This window comes from Nasonia vitripennis, chromosome 4 (assembly GCF_009193385.2).
Source record: "Nasonia vitripennis strain AsymCx chromosome 4, Nvit_psr_1.1, whole genome shotgun sequence".
Classification (NCBI taxonomy): domain Eukaryota; kingdom Metazoa; phylum Arthropoda; class Insecta; order Hymenoptera; family Pteromalidae; genus Nasonia; species Nasonia vitripennis.
In genome coordinates, this window is record NC_045760.1 from 5,222,064 (window position 1) to 5,237,423 (window position 15,360).

At 50.1% G+C, this 15,360-nt stretch overlaps 1 long non-coding RNA gene across 1 annotated transcript; it reads right to left on the reverse strand.

Moving 5' to 3' along the window:
* Positions 1 to 11,616: 11,616 nt before the first annotated feature.
* LOC116417233 lies at positions 11,617 to 15,287 on the reverse strand. Its single transcript, XR_004227530.2, has 3 exons — positions 15,178 to 15,287; positions 14,376 to 14,580; positions 11,617 to 14,245 (listed from the first exon to the last, which is right to left on the reverse strand). It is a non-coding gene; the product is annotated as an uncharacterized LOC116417233 (long non-coding RNA).
* Between the last annotated feature and the right edge of the window lie 73 nt (positions 15,288 to 15,360).

Here is a 15,360-nt window from a genome sequence, read left to right on the forward strand (position 1 = left end):
TCCGCGCGGACTCGCAGAAAAGTTCATGGGCGGCGAGGAGTCCCTGCCGTTGATAATCAGCATAATCGAACGGACAATTAAGCGTTGACCGAGTGCTGGGCACAATGCCGTTAACGAGAGGCCTACGGAGGATTTATTCCTCGGAACAATATATAACCGAAATTCCATGCCCCTGAGCTTTCCGACGCGAATCTTCGGTATGGTACGCTATATTATATTCACGCGGGCCGAGAGAGAGAGAGAGAGAGAGAGAGAGAGAAGGATGACGAGGACGAAACTTTTGGACGGGACTATATGGGTCGTCCGCCGAGAGAAAGAGAGAAGCTCTCCCTTAAGAGGCCGAAGAGGAGAGGAGGTGGAGGAAGACAGACAGACGTGGCTCGTTACGTTTCATTTATCTTTCGGAGATGGAAAATACTCCCCCACTATACAACCGGCTAGCCGTTGATTGCCAATGCGGCGAGAGGAAAATTTTTGGGCGGTCTCGTCTCTCCCCCATATACATCGCATCGCAGAGACCTTATCCTTGCGTATATTCTTTCTTCCGTGGATGATGGATGTCGGACGGCTCTCGGTTAGAATTTAAATTTAGCCGCGACATTTTCTTTTTCTTTTTCTTTTTCTTTTTCTTTTTCCCTTCGCGCGCCCCGTCGAGCGCTCACGCGATCCTATCTGCGCGATGAGGTTTTCGTTTACGAGCGCGAGGCTGAAATCATTGAAAATCGCTGCAGATGCTATAGGCGCTTATTTTGTCTCCCCTCCCTCTCGTCGCGGACTATCAACCGTCCGCGTCGCGTCGGCGCAGGTGTTTGTACAGCGAAGGAAAAAATACAATTTACCGACGTCGATTAGGCGTAAATATTTGCCGAGCGCGCGTTAAAGTCCAGGTGCAGCGCGATATGGTCGGAAATTAGGAGGCGACTCGCGGGGGAACAATCATCGAGTTTGCGCGCTCGCTCGAGATATTTAAATTCAAGCTCGAACGGCCGCGCGCGACTAGGGAAAGTTTATATTCGTTGCGCTGGAAATTCGTCGATTTAATTTATTCCGCCTCTCGCGAACGCTCTGCGAGAGAGATTGATTGAAATGGCTGATTAAGCTTGATTATTAAACAAAAATACGTATACGAAGCGGGTTTGCGTTGTGCTGTTATATATATATACAGCCGTAAAAATAAATTGGCCCTCCGTATATACCGGATGGATTTTTCGAGCGCGCTGTGAACTTTTCCATAATCGTTCCATTAAAACGCGAATATCGATGAGTTCCGTCTCTCGCTCTCTCCTATGTCAAAACAAAAATATAACGCCGTCGAGAGCCGGAGTCGAAAACAAAATAATCAATGTATTTTTATCGATCGTCAGAGAGAGAGAGAGAGAGAGAGAGAGAAAGAGAGAGAGAGAGAGACTATATCCTCTGCTTCGGCGAAGCCGATGGAATTATTGAGCACTCGTATCGTCATTGAGATTGCATGCAGTTAAGAAACGACTATAGCTATATATATACAGCGCCGGCTTATCGCGCTCACGCGCGTATAGACGAATACGTCGAAAAAGTCTCTCACGCCGCGCACGTGCTCGCGCCGCAGTCGAGATAATAATAATATATAAGATTCGCGTATACCACGCTCGCGATACTCTTTCTCTCCGGCAACGGAAAATTCGGTGACGATTTCGGAGAAGTATATACAGGCACATATTTTCGCAACGTGTATAATACGTATTTACGCCTGACGAAAGTACATTCCGCTGGTCGTTCGCGAAAGCAAAAATGAAGAATCGCGACTCTCTCTCTCTCTCTCTCTCTCTCTCGGACTTTCGCAAGAGGAACTAATTCGCACGCGACAACTCTATCGGCATACGCGCGTATTCGCGAGAATTTCCCGTCCGCGCAGCGCTTTTTTTCCTTCGACTCCTCAAGAATGCGACGATTGCGCAATGCCAGTGAGTATATACACCATACGTACGCACGCAGGCATTGGCAAAGGTCGCGCGTAGGTATATACACAGTAAGGCCGTGTTAGTCATACCGAAAAATATTTTTACTCGCTCTATGCGGTTAACGAATAAAAATATCGCGAGGATATTAAGGAGCCGAGCGACGGGTCCACAGCGGTTACGGCGGTGTTAATCGTGTTTTAAGCGCTTTTTAATTGCGCCGGTAATTACATCGCGATCTGCCCCCTGCGCGCTTTTTTCCATACACGAACCCGTCATTAGTACACAGTCAGCCAGAGAGAGAGAGAGAGAGAGAGAGAGAGAGAGGGAGCTGAGGGAGTCTCCTCGCGAATTTCCTTATACGTGTCGCTCTCTCCTCTAATATACTTGTGGAAATCTGAGCGCTGCGCAATGCACAATTCCCAACCCCGAGGTGAAATCCAATGAGAAGCACCTTAATTACAAAAGTACCCCGTGCTCGCACACGTCACTTCCTCCGCGCGCAGCAGAGTCGGGCTTCCCTTCCCAAGCCTTTACGGCCGCACTGCTCTCTGCACGCACGGGGCTCTCTTTGTTAATAAACAAGAAAAGAGAGCCAGCAGCTCTCGGTCCATTCTGTGCATCGCTGCAGCGCTCTTTTCTCCACTTGCGCGCCGCCGCAGAGGGATCGGAGCTATTAGGGCCCCGCATGCGAAGAATACGTATATATACACGGGGTATACACGCACATAGTGCACCATGTGTGCAGCACAGCGAGTCGAACGTTCGCACACACATGTGCGCGCTATATAACACGTAACGCGCTTAATGCGAGCAGGAGGGGGCGATATACACGCGGGGCTGAGCAGCGACGGAAACGGCCGGATTACAAGGAGAGAGAGAGAGAGAGAGAGAGAGGGGGGGGGGGGAGGGCTATGTAGCTAGCGTCAAAGACATTTTTCGAACGCGCGCGCAAGCGCTCCTATACGGGTGTGTCGGGGCCGTCCTTCTTTCGCTGAGCTGCTGCTGCCTGGGCTCAAAGAAGCTTTGTACGTGTATATATGTATATACGGGCGATCTACGTGCCTGACATTTGTAGTGCTTCCTCGAATATTCACAAAGACGGCGGCGGCGGCATTTTCCCCGTCTCTCTCTCTCTCTCTCTCTCTCTCTCTCTCTCTCTCTCTATATCTGGCTTTCTTCATCTGCGCTGGCTGGCTTCTCAGGTGGCTTGTTTTTTCTACGGCCATACGGACTCTGAGCATATACACACCCTCTGACTAACGAGCTCTAGCCGGCCGTCGGTTGGAAATTCGTTCGTATAAGGGTACATCACACGACACGCAGTGAAAAGATCGGCTACGGTGTCAGCCGGTGCCGAGAGAGAGAGAGAGAGAGAGAGAGAGAGAGACTCTCCGCATGGTGCACATACAGAGCGCGATCGAGCTGATGCACCAGCCGGACGCTTTTAAAAGGGAAGCGGTATAATGCTCGCTACGTGCTCTCTTGTAAACGGCGCGTCGTCGTCGGGGCTTTTTTCCCAAAGACGTCGATCGCCCATATGCATTTATGTATCCTGGATGTAACAATATTAATGCAAAGACTCGCGATATACTTTGCGTTGCTTAACGGTACGAGAGAGAGCGAGAGAGAGAGAGAGAGAGCGACTAAAGTCCGTAAAATTTACAAGCCTCGGGGAAAGCCCTCGCGTCGTCAGGTGCAGCAAGACCCGGCCGGATATTACCGCCCCTTATTACTGGACGTAATCCAATAAAACAAAGCCGTGCTCGCATATTCTATAGCTGTGTACCTATATACACCGCAGCGGGAGAGGGGGCAGTAAATTTCCGCAAACCCGCATATCGAGAGCCGTCGTATAAACGAATTTCCCTCGGCGGAAGAATATCGAGGGAGAGACGACGCGTATATCTATATATAAGAGACTGCGCACATCACATCAGAGGCAGCAGCAGCGGAGAGTCTAATCCTTCCGCGGAATCCGGGCGAGCAAGCTGCCTCGCTCTCTTGTGGGCCGAAAATGACGTAAGACACGTTAGAGAGAGAGAGAGAGAGAGAGAGAGAGAGAGCGAAGCCTTCCACGAAATCCTCGCTCGCTTCTCCTCCTTACATTCGCGAAGTGGCGGCCCATTAGGAGCTTCTCTCTCTTTTGGCCCGTAATCTCGAGACTCTCGCTCGCTGCTGTATACTTGGCTGCACGCACGGCGCAGCTGCTCCGCGCGGGTGGATCGTTGCTGAATTTTGAAGAAAATTTCATATATCCATATACGCTCGTTGCGACAGCCGTATTAATCACAGCCGTTGAACCTAATTGACTATTGCTAGCGTATATTATATTTCGGAGTCGATCCCACGTGCGTTTGAAATCCGTCTCCTGGAAACTCGAGCAAAGGATATCCCGGCGCTGCTGCTATACGGAGAACACAAAGCTGCAGGAAGGAGAGAGAGAGAGAGAGAGAGAGGCGAGGGTGTTGCAATAAATAATAATCGTCCGGCGGCAGCGGAGAAGAAGAAGAAGCGAAGCAGAAACTCGAGCGCTCGCGCGAGCGGCAGCTGTCGCGAAAATCTCTCCGGGGAAGGAAGGCCTGTTCCCGAGAGCTCCGCTCCTCTGTGCATACCACGTGTATATAGCACGAGGGAATGGGATATACCTATATTACCCGTAGAGAGGGGAGGGGAGGAATTTCCTCAGGCGCCTAGAGAGAGAGAGAGAGAGAGAGAGAGAGAGCCCGGCGCACAATAATAATAAAGCCTATAAATTCGCAATGCCCAGGCAGGTAGGGCAGGTCCCTTTTCTCTCCCTCTCTCTCTCTCGCTCTCGCTCTTTCATTCGAGAATAAGCTCGCTTTGCTGCACACAGTCGTAAAGTTTCGGGGCCGGAACGACCGATGCACCGCAGGTTGATCCCATGCGCTCGTCTTTTCTTCTCCTCGGCGCCCCTTCGCTCTCTCGCTCACTCTGGCTGGCTATAATGGAGCCTCTATCTCGCCGGATGATTCTCGGATTTTTTTTCTCTCTCTTGGCTGCAGCCTCGCGCACGGAAATTAAGCTTTTATCAATGAGCGTCCGACTGGAAGAGATGCGCGGTTTATGCGTATATATATATATGCGAATAGAGGATAGGAGTATGGGGGAGAAAAAAGCCGAAGGATGAAACGATTGATCCCTCAGCCTCCTGTATTTTACAGTGGCCTTTGTTTCCACGTGTATATAAGTCGCTGCGGAATCATCGGACCTACTTATAAGCTATGCATAATGCAGGCGATGATTGCACCTACAAGTATCCGCTAACGAGGCTCTATAGCCACACTCACGCTCACTCACTCGCAGTTGCAGTACAAAGTCGAAGGCGGAAATTGGAAACGAGTAAATCTTTAATGTGTTTGGACGGCGCAGAGAGACACGTCTAGACTAACTACGTGCACTCGCTCGTTATATACATACAGTGTTCTGAGTTCTCCTTCCGTCGCATTTAGCGCCTGCGCTAAACGTATTTGCGCGAGTGTTTTTAACGAAGCCGCCGCGCCACGATTCGATACGATCGCTTAGTCACGCGCCTTTTCGACTCTATATATACATATATACAGCTCTCTTTCTCTCTCGTCGCGGATGTAATACTCGCGGGCAGGCGTCTTCGCGGAAGGTTAATTAAATCGGCTCTCTCGCTCGCTCGCGATGAAAAAGTTAATCGCGCGCCGCCGCTCGTAAATTAATTTGCCCGCGCTGCGCCGTCGAATATGAGAATTTTTACGATTGCGCACTCGGAATAATGGATTTTCAGAGCGCGCCTCTCTGTACTAAAGGTATAATGAAATTTCTTTCAATTAAAACCGACATTTTCCGAGAGCTCCAAAAATAACACGGGGATATATATATATATATATATATATATAGCGCGGAGGAACAGCGAAAATCCATCCGAAATTCCAGGCGACTGTATAATTACAGCGTAGAGAGGGAGAGAGCTATAGAGGGCATAAAACAGCGCAACGCAGCCATTAAACCAGGAACGATACCCTGGCCGTTAATACGAAAAGCTCTATCCCTCGGCACACTCGAGCTAGGAAAAGTAGCCGATAGGGCCATACGCACACACGCGTTACTCGCTCCTCTCGGGGTGACGATACCGTGGAATCCGGGCCTGGGAGGTCTCTCTCGCCCTGTAGCATGACGAGCCGCCGCAGCTCCGGGAATACACACACACGCGCGCACACACACACACGTACGTGTGCATATAAGCCCGTCAGCCGACAGGGATATACGCGCGCACGAGAGACAGAGTCATCCGAGACATGCAAAGCCGCCCGCAGCTCTCTGCCGCCGCCGTCGCTGCACGAAAGAGCGAGCGAGCGAGAGAGAGAGAGGGAGAAAATTACGCGGCCATGAAAAAGTGTGTAAAACGAGAAATGAGAGAAAATTACGAATAGGGGAGAGAGAGAGAGAAAGACGACCCTCTATATAGCACCCTGCCGTGTGTGTCTGATGTGTATAGGGTCGCCCCGTGCAGTGCGCTCATCATCGTTAACATTTGTGTGGGGCCAGAGATAAGAGACAGCGTACACTCCCACCTCTGCAAACACACGCGCGATGGCGATCAATTTAAAGAGAGAGAGAGAGAGAGAGAGAGAGAGAGAAAGAGAGATTACTCGCGCTTATCGTCGATGCAGGCCTTGTGCGTGTAAAAGAGGAAAAAATCGACGGTAAGGATTTTTCGGTAAGGCGATTTTCGCAGATCCCCGCGGCTGACGGCGCCGGAGCTGGTCTCGCGCACAGTTTTACGAGCCGCGGCGATGAATGAGCTCGCTGTGTAGCTATAAGCCTGAAAAACTTTCCCTCGATCCGTTGTCGTCGTTCCGCGCGATTTTCGAAAATTTGCCATCAATAGCGCGGAGAACGTGAACCATCTGGTTTTTTCTTTCAAAAAAAAAAAAACAACTTTCGGAAAAGCCCACTCGAGCGCGCCCGTGTAACTCGAATCCGCGCGCGCAGGGTCGTATGCGCTGCCGCATCGGGTCACGGCTCTCGATTCTCTCGCTCTCCCTCGTCCGCGAACGTAAATCACGAAAGAACCGACTTCCTTTACATTCTTCCTCTTTTATCCTCTCTCTCTCGCTCTCTGGTGTGTGTCTGTGCAGTGTATATATGCGTACCTCTCCTGGCGTCGTGTATGTCTCTTCCATAGGTATATACACAGAGTGTCTCCGGTATATGTACGAGTATAGGCTTAAGTGCAGCACACGCGAGAGAGCAGAGGAAGGGGATTTTCGAATTTTTTCTCTCTCCGCGCGTGGATTCGAGATTTATCATCGGTGATGAGTTATACCGAGAGCGGAGGTTCTACGATGACGCGCCTCTCTGTGTGTGTGTGTGTGTTATTGTGACGCGGTGATTTTTTCCGTTCACGGAGAGACATCGTCGCGCTATTAGTCACGATACTCGTTTAATTTTTCGAATTTCCTATACAGCCACTAGGCTAATAAGGAAGCGCAAAAATACACAAGTGTAATATAGCAGCCATCAGCTCGCAAAAGAGCAGCATCGACGGCTAGACCCACACACACACACACACACACTGGTGGACATCAGAGAGGAGGAAAAAGAACGACGACGAAAAACAGAGGAGATTATCAGCGGGTTTCCGTCGCTCTCCGCTCTCTCTCTCTCTCTCTCTCGCTATCAGCTCCACCATAGTGCCCCCCCCCCCTCTCTACCCACAGCAGAAAGCAGCAGCAGCTGCGCGCACAGCCACCTCTCTCGCCGTCCAGGGGCTCAGGGGGCGGACTGACCGCCTGAAATTCCATCCGCAGCAACGTGCTGTTCTCTCTCACACACACACACACAGGCACAAAGAGACACACCGATGCACCCGTCGGGGAGGCGCATATACACGCTATAAGACCGCGCCGCTGGCAACCGACACACACCAGGTACCTGCAGCGGCACAAAAGCCGAGTAGAGAGAGGGATTTTATTAAGATTTTCTCAGAGCCCAGTAAGCCTGGGTCGCAGGCCTTTTAAACGCTGCGCTGCCCCCGTAGTGTTATAGAGGTCCCGAAAAATCCGGGCAGCGCAAGTGCAAGCTCCCGTAGGAGAGCGAAAGGGGCGGTGTAATTACCATATACGCCCATGGCGATCCCTCCCTCTCTCTTTTCTTCTATTTCATCTCGAAGCTCGCAATACTCGCCGATTGCACTGCGCAGCGCGTTTCGGGGCTAATTGCGACCCTCCGACTTTTTTACAAGGTATGTACAATAATACAGCGTTACGGCGAACGGAGGAGAGAAAAAAAAAAAACACATTTTTCAACCGACCATCGAAGCCAGCAACAACAACAAAGCTACGTGACGCGCGGGGCGTTTTTAGACTTCGGCGAGCCTACAAAGATCCGTCCACGCTGAGGCAGCAGACTTTCGAGTATCAGCGTTAAATCAGGCATTAGGACCATTAGCCCGAGCCTCTTATACTCTCTCTCTCTCTCTCACGCAGGTATACCAAGAGAGAGAGAGAGAGAAACAACTCCTCTGCGAACGAATCTCTCGACATCGCGCTCGATCGCTTCGAAAATACGACCGGCAGCTCGGGTAGAGAGAGAGAACAAGGAGGCGGTTATAAAAACGGGGTGAAGGCGGTCGTGTTTTCGAAAATTCTCCGAACCAAAGGGATTACAGTGGAATACGCGGGCCGCTATGGAAAATGTGTGTATGTGTGTGTGTATTGATCTTGGAGTGTGCCTCATTTTAACAGCTGCAATGTGCCCAAGAGAGAGAGAGAGAGAGCGAGTTATAAATATGCGCCGACGGCGAAGACGTCCGCGCGGGTTATACGGGGGGGGGGGCCATTCGTGAGAGGTATCTCCCGGAGAATTGGAGAAAGTATCGAGGACGGTTCTAAGCTAGTGGCTTCTTCTTCTTTTTTTTTCGCTGTATATTGTTCGAGCTCTGCGCTACGATCTATTCGAGAGCCTGCACTCGGATCCATAAATTCTACACGAGAGAGCGCACGGGTAGCCCGAAATCCCGGACAGACTGCATTAAAAAGCAATAACAATATTCCACGCTCCCGTCCAAATCCCCCTTCCGTATGATCCGCAGGGCCAACAGTCGTGTCCCTATACTATGCTGCAGCGTCAATACAGCTTCGGAGCCTATACTCAGCTGATCCAAAAGTCAGCCGACGCAGAGGCATTATCCAGCAGCCCGAACCTAAGCGCGTGGAAAATCTTTCGTTATTTTTTTTTTTTCTTTTCTTCCGGCGTATACGCGCAAGGCCGGAGCGCTGCGCAAAAATGCGCGTAAATTCCTGAAACTGATTTACATCAGAGAGAAGCCCGGCTGGTCTAAAATATATTCCGAGAGTCGTAGAAGAGAGCCGGAGAGAAGAAAGAAAGAAAGAAAGAAAGAAAGAGGGTTCGACGAGAGAAAGAGAGGAAGAAGCCCCGCAAGCGACGTGTAACTCGCTTTATGCTCCGCGGGAGCCGGGGCTGCAGCGCTGCTGCACTTAATACGACTCGAGTCTCGCTGCAGCAATTATCGCGAGGTTGCGTATACTGCACCCTTGGAGATAGGAGTCTGGCTTGTATTATTCTCTCCGTGGAGGTTCTTCTTTTCTCACGCGCAGCGGTCTTATCGTCGACCCGAATATTAATCAAGTTCGAACCGGCCGACTCGCTTAATTACGCGCTGCATGTACGCATGTGCCTTGGCGCGACCTGGAAAAAGCTGTAGACAGACGTGACAACGTCGTTGTAGGGATTCGACATCCGAAAATATAGCCATCATCATAACGTACGTATATTTTTATCACCGCACGCGGCATTTTACTTGTTCGCGTTATCGCGCGATTTGCAAGAATGATTCCCTTTTAGACTCTCGCTATAGCGTAAAAAAAACGTCCGGAGCCGAGGATGAATGACGCGAGGAAAGGCCTTGCGAGTTACGTATATACGTAACGAAATTTTCCACGGCGAAACGGGCGCGTGTGTATAATAAGAAATCGATTCAACCGTCGCGTCGTCGCTATCTAACGCACAGTAGTTCGGCCGTAGCGCGCTGTCCCCTCCTCCGTCTGTTTCCCGGATGGGCGGCACAGCTGCTGGGCGACGATGTCGCGCCCGCCCGCTCCCTAATCGCCGTGTATCTGTGTGCGCGTGTGTGACTGGTATACAGACGCGAGATTCGACAGCCTATTTGCCCGACGGCCCGAGAAACTGGCTTTTATAGATCCCAGAAGGGGGTTGAGAGGGGCGCTAAGTGTTTCTTTCGGGGCTTTTGATTTTCGCGGGGAGCTATACCCCCCAACTATACGAATTTTTGTTCTCCTTTTTATGGACGCGCTCGAGCGTTGTAAAATTTTTACTTTTTATAATACATATAGGACGTTGCACAGCTTTCCCTACCGCGAGTAAAACGATAAAATTGCGCGCTTTTAAATCTCCCGCGCGTCGCGTCATTAAAAAACGCTTCCCTAGAGGGAGAGAGAGAGAGAGAGAGAGAGAAGGAGGCTCTCTCTCTCTCTCGCCTTTTAATTTGGAACGTTGCCCGGCCGCTTTCACGCGATTCAAGGATCCTCTTAATGGCACGCTGTATACCCTCGGAAAATTCGTCCCGTGCAGAGCTGCGCACAATCGTCTTTTCGAGATACAGGATATATATGGAAACTTTCCTGCACCATAATATACAATACACACGGCTAGCCTGCAGTACTACTATACACACCTCGAGCCAAAAGTTTATACATTTCTAAACTTTTCCCAGCGTCGGCGTAAAAAAATTTTTACGCCGCCGCGAAACTGCATAATATACGCCCGGCAGAAGTGCTGCAGACTCGCGCGGGGCCCAGTTATATATATATATATATATATATTTCTGCACTCTGGCGCTCGATGACGGAATGCTGCAGGAAAGCTCTCGTTCCCAGCGATGCGTGCAGCCGAAAAATTCGCGTCGGAGGGGAAACAACGAGGCTCATTGTTTGCGCCGTGGAATGTTAGCTGTTGCGATGTATATATAGTTAGAGACGGGAGGAGGCAAAGTGGCGCGCCAGAAGGCAACAGGAGCGGATGCCGTTTTTCGAAACCTGCTCGCTCTCTGTTCGCGAGGAAAAGATGGCTCGTCGCTTTTTTTTCCGCTCTGGAAGAGAGCCGTTTCGGCGGATATTCGTGTGGTATCGCCGAGAGTCGTTGCAGGGCGGATTCGCTAGAGAATACGTGGAATACCGGCTCTTGCGCAAGCGAAAAGAAGGAGTCGTCGCGTGATGACCGAGGCTTTTTCCTCCACGCGTGCACGTGTGCACAGGTTCTCCGAAAATTCATTCCGACTGTCAATAGTCGCTTGTGACTTGTGCCGAGGCTGTATAATTTACAATTTCTCGAACGCAGAGGAGAAACCCATCGATCGGTCGGGAAAATCCTCGGCAAGGCTGACGCATTTCCCGCCTACTCTCCTCCTCGTTTTTCCCCGTCTCGCACGATTTCTTTTTTTCTTCCTCTCTCGAACGCGGAGAGTGACGATCGACGGCTTGGAAGTATCGTATTCAGCCCGGTCTCGTCTTTCTCGCTGCGCTGCAGCAGCGAAGCCACAATTTCGTTTAGGTTTTCCTCCGTCTCTCTCTCTGATGCAGCATCCCGACTTTTGCCGCCGCCGCTGCGGTCGAGGCCCTCGCACACGCGGCTCTCTGTATCCCGAAGACCCTGCTCTCTGTCTCTTTCTCTCTCTCTCTCTCTCTCTCGAGGTTTTGAAAGGAAAAGCAGGAGGGAGAGAAGGTCGATGAAGGATGGCCGCGCGCAGCGCCGAGAGGAACAGAGCCGCTCGCTCCGAGAGAGAGAGAGAGAGAGAGAGATATAGACGGAGAGAGGAGGAAATGGTGATTGATGGATGGAAATAATTTTATGTGAAATTTACGACGACGAGGACGCTCACGTAGCGAATCGCGCAAGTTAATGCATAGGATTTTCAGACCTGCGTGCGTCTATTAATCGCGGAGAGGAGGGAAGCCTTTTTAATCCGAAAGTGCAGCCCGCTTCATCGTCCTCGTTACACGCGCGAGCGAGCGAGATTTTAAGGTAATGGGATGTAGGAATTAGCGAGCCGCCGGATATTAACGGAATTGGATTTTTTTCCTTGCGCGCGCGACAGTTGTAATCAAATTGGTTAAGCAACTTTGTCGAGAAAAGCGGCAATCCGCGAAAAACCCTCTCTATCTCTATTCGCGGAAGGCAGGAAGCGAAGGATGCAGAGCTGGACGAACCGCGGAAAAAGAGAAAGGACGAGGGATGCGGAAAAAAGCGCAGCCGAGAGGAAATTTATTACGGTACCTACGTAGCCGCGAGAGCTTCTTTGGATTTTGCATTACAGCTGCTGCTCCTCTCTGTCTCGAGATTATGTATACGGTATGAAGAAAAGGTTTATTGCTGCCAAAAAGTCGCACGCGCGAAATAGACCAAAAAACGGAAAAGTCCTTCTCGCAGTCATCCGTACACCTTAAATCAAGCTTTTACTGCGCGTGGGAGAGATGGAGGCTCGTCGATTTTTCTTTTTTTTTTCTTTTTTTTCTTTTTTTTTTACGAACGGGTCTAAACATAGTCGCCGAGGCTCTTTTGTGCGCAGCTATAGAATTTTTCCAAGAGAGCCCTGCAGACGCACACTCGCAAGCGCGCGATGATGGATGCGTGCGTACACGTCGCGTAGCGCGAAATCTCGGAGAATTAATGGAATTTCGAGGCTACGAGAGAGAGAGAGAGAGAGAGAGAGAGAGGGAGCCGAGCAAATTGCTAAATCATAAACGTCGCCGGGCCAGAAAGCGTAATGTAAATGATTAACTTTTAAATAGAATATTCGCCGCCGGCTCGTAAAATTTTCCCTCTCTCGCTTTCTCTGTATGCATGTACAAGTGTAAAAACGCAGGAAAAGGAGGAGGCTGTAAAAGCGTGCGGTAATTATACGCGGCTGTCTCCCCAGCGTGCTCCGAAAATTTTATTGCGCCTTTTTACTACGGAAGCGCCTCCCTTGTGTCCGATTTTAATTTTTTTATTCTCTCGAGAACCCGGCCTTTTTTGGTACATCCGTGAAAAACGAGGTTTTCTCGAAAGGCGACGCTCCGCGTACGTCCCACAAGCGAAAGAAGTCAACAATCTACGCGACGAAATTCTGAAAAACTCGCTCGAGCAGTCTGTACATACGTTATTGGAACTCGGAGGAGACACGTTCAGCGCGACTCGCGCTTGTTTTAACGAATGTTTGCCCATTCAGCAGGTATACCTGCAGGCCTGTGTGTCTCTTTTTCCAGAATATAAACGTGTGCGCGGAGAGTAAGAGCGAGAGAGACACATGTGCCGGGCGTAGGCGACTGCGTGTGTATTCGTGAAAGGCGCAGCCTGAAACAACAGGAATCTTTGTACGGGCTGCGCGACACGGGGTGGCTCGAGTAACTGCCTCGTCAGGTATGGCCTGGGAATATTGAATTTCTGCGCGCGAGAGAGAGAGAGAGAGAGAGACAACACGCGCCTCGTCGTGCGGAAGAAAAAAGGCAGCCCAGAGAGAAAGAGCTGGCCTATAGATGAGAAGAAGAGGGAAACACACAAAGACTCACGTATAGGAGAGACGCGCGCGGGTGTACATTTTAATTAATGATGGATTTCGGGATGGACGCGTTATATGTTCTACGAAGCGCGGTGAAATAGAATATAGGCCTTTCGAGAAACGATGCTCTTCTTAACGATATTCTTACGTGCAACGCGGACCTTCGTATTTTTAGCAATAGCCGTGCGCGCGTTTCTGTTTAACGACTTTTCTAATTAGCCGTCGCGAGAAAGAGCGTGTTTCTTTTTCGCTCCTCCCGCAGCTGACAGCTTGGAGCGCATTGTTGTGCCGTGCTCTTTTTTACCATTCAAATTTCGCGGCTATTTTTAAGAGCGTAAACCGCATGCAAATAGAGTAGAGACGAACGTTTTTCGGCGAACGACGAGAGGCTCTCTGCGAGTTTTATCGGAGATCGTTGTGGAAAGAGAGAGAGAGAGAGAGAGAGAGAGAGAGAGAGAGAGAGAGAGAGAGAGAGGGACAGGCTTGTCTCGCTGGTTCATCGCGCCCTAGCACTCGCTATCATTGATAAATGAAAGAAGAACGTTGTATAATCGCAGCGGGCACGATGTGTTTTTTCCTTCAGCTGTCCCGGCGCTTCTCTCGTAGCGTCAGCGTTTTCTAATCTGTGGGTGCCTCGTGTGCGACGAGACTCTCGTAGATTTTAATTTCTCCGATGAATTCGTCGAGATTCCGATAGATCGTTGGGTGGTCGAAGCGAATGAAAATACTTAAATACCTATAAACGTATTAGATGGCTAATTAGCGATGGCTGTGAAAAATTTTGGATTTAATTTTACCGAGACTTACGCTTACCTCCGTAGGCTCCACCTCCCAGCTAAAAACTCATTAATACTCCCGAGACCTACCTCCACAAGGCTGATATCCTACAGGGGGCTGCAGCAGCAGTGCCGGTCACTCGCGCAGGCGCAGAATCGCTATCTTCTTTCTATTGGGTCGACTATCTGCACCTTTCCCACGTGCGCGTATCCTGCCTCCTCTCTCGCGTATGTGTGCACACACACACAGACAGAGCGAAGAGAATCCTCTCGGAACGGGAAGTGCATATCCCGGCTGCAAAGAGAAAGAGAGTCGTGTCAAGGTCAGGTGCGCGAGGATACGATGATTTTTCGGAAGCAGGTGCAGCAGTGACGTCGCCGCCTGGATATGTATGTTAAAAAATTGGTAAGTCTAAGTATTCTCTCGCGACTGGGGAAGAAAAAATTGCAAACGAACGTGCGCGAGTTTTCTTCACGACAACGTCGCTGTTTGTTATTTACGCTTCAAAGCCGCTGTCGACTCTCTATTGTCACGATTTTTCAATAATTCAGAGGAATAACAATGCGCGTTTGTCGTGAGCGAGCATCGCGGGAGGTTAAAAAATATCGCTGCTGTTTGATGTGTGCAGGCTTTGTTTACGCGTCTGCAGGTTCTTGGAAAATTTCTACACATACGCGCTTACCGACACACGCAAGGTTGGCGGTTTTTGCTCGACTTTATATTATGCAGTTGCGCAATGCTATAATCACGATATCACGTTAAATTCAGTTTACGTACGTGTACGCTTTTGACCACGTCTAAACGTGATTAATAAAGCTTCGCCGATAATTAGGGATTGAGGAACAAAGAAGCAGCGATCGATTGTTGAAGGAAATTAATTTTCTTGGTTACCTTGAACGCCAGAGTGGTTACACGATCCACAGGAAGCCTCATCTGTAAATACGCGCAGTTCTTCGATAAACATAATTTTGCACAAGACTTCGGGAATCTTCACCTCTCGAAGCCGGTATACTGCAAATACCGCCGGCGTTTGTTTTCGTAAGACCCCGTTTTTACAGCGTCGACGACGATAAC